Raw genomic sequence first — 6,000 nt, 5'->3', positions numbered from 1 at the left:
TTGACCCTCACACACCCACACACACACACACACACACACACACACACCTGTCTTTCCAGACCCTGATAACTACACACCTGACAGATCTGACCCCCACACGCACAGACCAAGTCTACCTGTATGTTGGACTTGATTAGTTTCGACGAGGGTCGGTGGAAACAGCACAAATCATAAGATTTTCTGTAACCTTCCATTTTGACATTAAAGATAAGGACATTATAACGAATTTTAGATGAACCAGCTTTTCATAAATCGGGTTGAGATATCAATAACGTAGCCAGGATCAAGATGTAGATAATAGTGAAAGGATTTGGTTTAGACTTTATAAAGGAAAAATGACTTTGCCTTTGAGAGATAATATTCTCAAGGGAAAAGTAATGACAAAGACACTTGTACTAGGCTGAATGACATGAGAAATTAGAAACTGAATTACAAGCATGAAATAAATTGTAAAAAAAATATATATAGAATTCGTATAAAGAATTTACCCTAACAGACAAGAAGGTCTTAACATACGTTCATAAAGACGTGTGACTTCATTACTAAACAAGTATTTCGATTCAGTGTTGCGAATCGAAACTCCTTCAGACATGTTACACACACTCACACACACACACACACACACACACACACACACACATATATATATATATATTTTTTTTTTTTTTTCAAACTATTCGCCATTTCCCGCGTTAGCGAGGTAGCGTTAAGAACAGAGAACTGGGCCACTAAGGGAATATCCTCACCTGGCCCCCTTCTCTGTTGCTTCTTTTGGAAAATTAAAAAAAATTGAGAGGGGAGGATTTCCAGCCCCCCGCTCCCTCCCCTTTTAGTCGCCTTCTACGACACGCAGGGAATACGTGGGAAGTATTCTTTCTCCCCTATCACCAGGGATATATATATATATATATATATTTATATATATATATATATATATATATATATATATATATATATATATATATATTCTTTTTTAAATACATATTCGCCATTTCCCGCATTAGCGAGGTAGCGATGCGAAGAGAGTCCAGGAGAGAAAATTCTCACTTGGCCACCTTCTCTGTTAAAATCTTTTCGTAAAGTTGATCACGACAGTAAATTTGAAATCTAAGACCTACTGCTTTATGGCCACAACGTATGAAAAAAAAAAACCCTCATGTTATACGATGAATGAAACACTTTGGTTTTCGCTCATCAATTTAGTCTATATTTTCGTGTTTTGCTTCTGGTTAACTTAAGTGGTCGAGTTGCCACCAAGTCTGATAATCAAGTTGGTGTTGAAGTTATAATACGAGCCAACGTTGCCTGTCTATCATGAAGGTCTGGCGTTATATTCCTTCTCTCCGGGGGCTCGGCAGAAAGCAGACGGAGTGTGGCAAGTGAAGTGCGCCGGCGGGGAGGGAATCATATGGCGAGATCGGCGGAGGAAACTACCCACGTAATACCAGAACAAAGGACTGGCTGGCAGAACGATAAAACGCACCGATATATTCGGATCAGGGGAAATGGAAGAGATGCACGAGAAGGGTGAGACTGATGAGAGCTTCCAGCTTCCCAGAAAACTTCCTGGAAAAGGGTTGGCTCTCAAGAAACGTTCTAAGACTACGGATATATCTACAGTTCCTGGAATGCAGTAGGGAACAGAGAGGCTTCCAATAAGCAGATATATATATATATATATATATATATATATATATATATATATATATATATATATATATATATATATATATATATACACTACCTGTTAACGGTGAGGTATAAGGCATGGGCCAGGTGCAGGGATACAGTGAGGCTTCCTACATGTAAAGATAGGGTGAAGAAGATGAGAGATACGTGGAGACCTTTTAAACAACGTGCAACGCGTGATCCCTGGACTGAGAGGAAGATGCAGAGATTTTCTGGAAAGGCTGGAGCACAAGAGAAACGTCTCATTATATAGACACATGGACACATCCTGGAACACTTTGAGGCGCATGACGCCAGGATTGAGAGAGACGAATATTTAGAGACTTGATGGAAAAGTTGCGACACCAAGAGCAATTCTGACACAAGAACATCACACTGACAACTCCTGCGAAGGGTTAGGTAAGTAGGAAGGTTCCAGAAATATAAGGAATATTCAATGACTCTCTGGAAATAGCTAGCTGGTGGTAAGAGCTTTACCTGTATGAAGGACAGAGGAAGAACTTCTTGAAGCAAGTAACACGTAGACTCTGCTGGAAGGAGACGAAGAATAGATTTTTTTTTTTTTTTCCCCGAGAGCGAGAATAACCTCCTGGAATAAGACATATTACAGAGGAGCCTGGAACAAAATACACATCAGGAATAGAAGAGCCTGGGAACCTCATGGGAATAGGACTCATATGGTCGCAGCCTGGAATGAGAAACATTCATGGCGATCGATTTGTCTGGAATACGGGAGAGAGATAACGTTTGTAGGAGAGCGAATGATCGGAATGAAAATCTGAGAAAACTTAATCCAAATGGGGAACTTACATGTGAAAGGGAACTAGAGGAACTTTCTGGTACAAGGGGAACGTAGAGGAACTTTCTGATACAAGGGGACTGTAGAGGAACTTTCTGGCACAAGGGGAATGAAGGGGAACTTTCTGGTACAAGGGGAACGTAGAGAAACTTTCTGGGACAAGGGGAATGTAAAAGAGCCTTCATGTACAAGAAGAACATCAGAAACATTCTGGTACAAAACAAACGTGGAAGAACTTTCTGGTGCAGGGGGAAAAGAGAGGGACTTTCATATACCTTCAGGGAGAAGAACACATGAAATCCCCTGTGAGAAGATGGTAGGAGAAGTCACTAAAGGGAGGAAAGGATGGAGACGTTGCCATAGGTGTACACCAGAGGAGAGAAGGTATGAAGGTAGGGATCAGGCTGGACCATACTGGGTGGAGTGAAACATGCTGATGCGGGAGACAGCACCTGTAAACGGTTATATTACCTACAAGCACGGTGAGAGGGAGGGAGTTCTACACTCGTGGGCTCCTCATCCTTTGAACTTCCTGTACTATCAGACAACTTTGTGAACTTCTGTATGCTATCCTCGTTCACAATTCATTACTCACTTTACTCCATTCATCCTCTACTCTCAAACTCTAAGACTACTTATTGATATTAATTTTTCAACAAGTTTGTCTCGTGATTTCACGTTAACCTCTGGCTGGCTGCTCTGTCTTCGTACCCTTCGAAGAACTAGTCACTGTTGACATCATGCTTGAAGACTGTCATCAAGTCACGTCTTCATTTTTCTGTCTTCCATGACGGTAAAAGCTTATGACCTTTAATGTCTCGCTGTAACTCAACTCTCTTAATTCTGCTTCCATCTTTGCTGCCTTCCTATTGACCTTCTGTATTAGCTCTTTGTGCTTCTTAAAATGCATATTCTATTTTTGGATATACTATGTGAAGAGTTTGATAAACATTTTCTCACCAATGTACTTGAATGCTTTTTTGATATTAGCCAGCAGACAATTTGTCTCCTTTTCCAGCGTTTTCTTTTTCTTTCCTGGCGAAGTATTTCTTGACCACGCAGTTCCACGTCAAATGTGCCCTCAGTGGCCTTGCCACGGCATCCTGCCTGTATCTCGCCCAATCTTCTGAATCATTTTATATTTTCACTTGCATTGGTCCAGTCTCGCATCAACGAGCTAGTCTGACACTCTCCTCGTCAATGGCTTTCTGTTCCTCTTTGTTTGGAAGATTTTCCTCCTCCAGACTTGAGACCATCGCAGAATTGCGTCCTTTATACCTCCCTCTATACAACCCGTTCACTAGTGCAGTGGCCCACGTTCGTATCATCTCCTGCAGCCTTGCTATATCCTCACCCTTATTTCTAATCTTATACATAATCTGCTTCTTCCACATCGCTATACAACTGTCTTAAACGACCTGTGCCTTAAGTCCTTCATCCACACCACCACAGGTGTCCATGACTGCCCTGTTTCTGGCTGCATACGCTACGTCTTCAATGACTTTCTTCCATGTCTCGCTCAACCTGTCCGCTTCAAAGTCCCTAGACTCCAACTCCTCTTCAGCTAACTCTGTGTGTGTGTGTGTGTGTGTGTGTGTGTGTGTGTGTGTGTAGTTACTTATTCATGCTATATGGGGAGGGAGTCTTACGCTCGTGGGGCCTCAACTTTCATAAAGCCTTTTAAGCTTGTGTGTGATGTCGCACTTACCATGTCCTCGTTCAGTTCATTCCACTTCTCCACCATCATTATACTATCAAGGTGTTTCTCTTCATCTTTTTTTTTTTTAAACAAGTTTCTTGCTTAATTCAATGTTATGTCCTTTCTTTGTTCTCTCTCAACACCTTGCGAAAAATGGTTCACAGTGTACGTCATCAAACCGGTTTAAAAACTTAAAGGTTGTCATCAGGTTATCGCCCCTTACTCTTCTCTCTTCCATGGTGGGCAAATTTAAGGCTTCTACATGACCCCTGTAACTCAGTTCTCTTCAGTCTTGTGGTCACATCCTTGTTGCCCTCCTCTGGACGTTCTTCATTAAAATTTGTACTTCTTTAGGTGCGTTGACCAAGTATGTACTAGAAGCATGGTCTATGTTTGGTCTTATGGGACGATATGAAGCGCTTGCTGAACATTTCCTCAACCACACATAACTGAATGCTATTCCAATACTTGTTTGGAAGATTTAACTCCTTTATCATTACCTTTATGTTGGACTCTGGCGACAGGTTAGGGACGAGATCAACTCCTAAGTCTGTCTCACACACAGATTGCTTATTTCCTTCAAAATCTTGGGTGTTACCTACTGTGTTGCAGGTCTAGGGTATCTTGTGTGTTACCTCCTGTGTTGCAGGTCTAGGATATCTTGTGTGTTACCTACTGTGTTACAGGTCTAGGATATCTTGTGTGTTACCTACTGTGTTACAGGTCTAGGATATCTTGTGTGTTACCTCCTGTGTTGCAGGTCTAGGATATCTTGTGTGTTACCTCCTGTGTTGCAGGTCTAGGATATCTTGTGTGTTACCTACTGTGTTGCAGGTCTAGGATATCTTGGGTGTTACCTCCTGTGTTACAGGTCTAGGATATCTTGGATGTTACCTACTGTGTTGCAGGTCTAGGATATCTTGTGTGTTACCTACTGTGTTGCAGGTCTAGGATATCTTGGGTGTTACCTCCTGTGTTACAGGTCTAGGATATCTTGGATGTTACCTACTGTGTTGCAGGTCTAGGATATCTTGGATGTTACCTACTGTGTTACAGGTCTAGGATATCTTGGATGTTACCTACTGTGTTGCAGGTCTAGGATATCTTGGATGTTACCTCCTGTGTTACAGGTCTAGGATATCTTGGATGTTACCTACTGTGTTGCAGGTCTAGGATATCTTGGGTGTTACCTCCTGTGTTACAGGTCTAGGATATCTTGTGTGTTACCTCCTGTGTTGCAGGTCTAGGGTACTTTGGTTGTTACCCCCTGTGATGTTTGTGTCCTCGCGTGACGTCAGACTGGCGACCTCATTACCAGAACCCGCCTACTAGCGTGATAATGACCACAAGATCATAAACAACAAAAATCTAAAATTTTCAGTTTCAAATTAATTATCAAGACAAACGATTAATTTTGGAGATATATAATGATTACCAAAGGATAGCCGCGAATGTTCCAATTACTGTGGCATAAGTTTGTTGAGTGTACCTGCTAAGTTGTACGAGCGAGTGGTGATTGAGATTGTGGTGGCATGCAGAGCGTCGGATTGGGGAAGCACACTGTGGTTGCAGGAGTGGTTAGAGGAAGTGTGGATCAGGTGTTTCATTTGGAGACTTTGTGTGAGAAATATAAAGAAAAAAAAAACTTTAGGATTTGTATGTGGCATATATAGGTCTGGAGAAAGCGTATGACAAGGTTGATAGAGATGCTTTGAGGAAAGGCGTTACGAATAATACAGTGTGGGAGAAGAGTATTAGAAGCAATGACGAGTTTTTACCAAGAAAGTGAGGTAAAGAGGATGAAGAGTGGTTC

This window comes from Panulirus ornatus, chromosome 58 (genome assembly GCF_036320965.1).
Source record: "Panulirus ornatus isolate Po-2019 chromosome 58, ASM3632096v1, whole genome shotgun sequence".
NCBI classification, from domain to species: Eukaryota; Metazoa; Arthropoda; class Malacostraca; order Decapoda; family Palinuridae; genus Panulirus; species Panulirus ornatus.
This window is presented reverse-complemented; position numbering follows the sequence as displayed.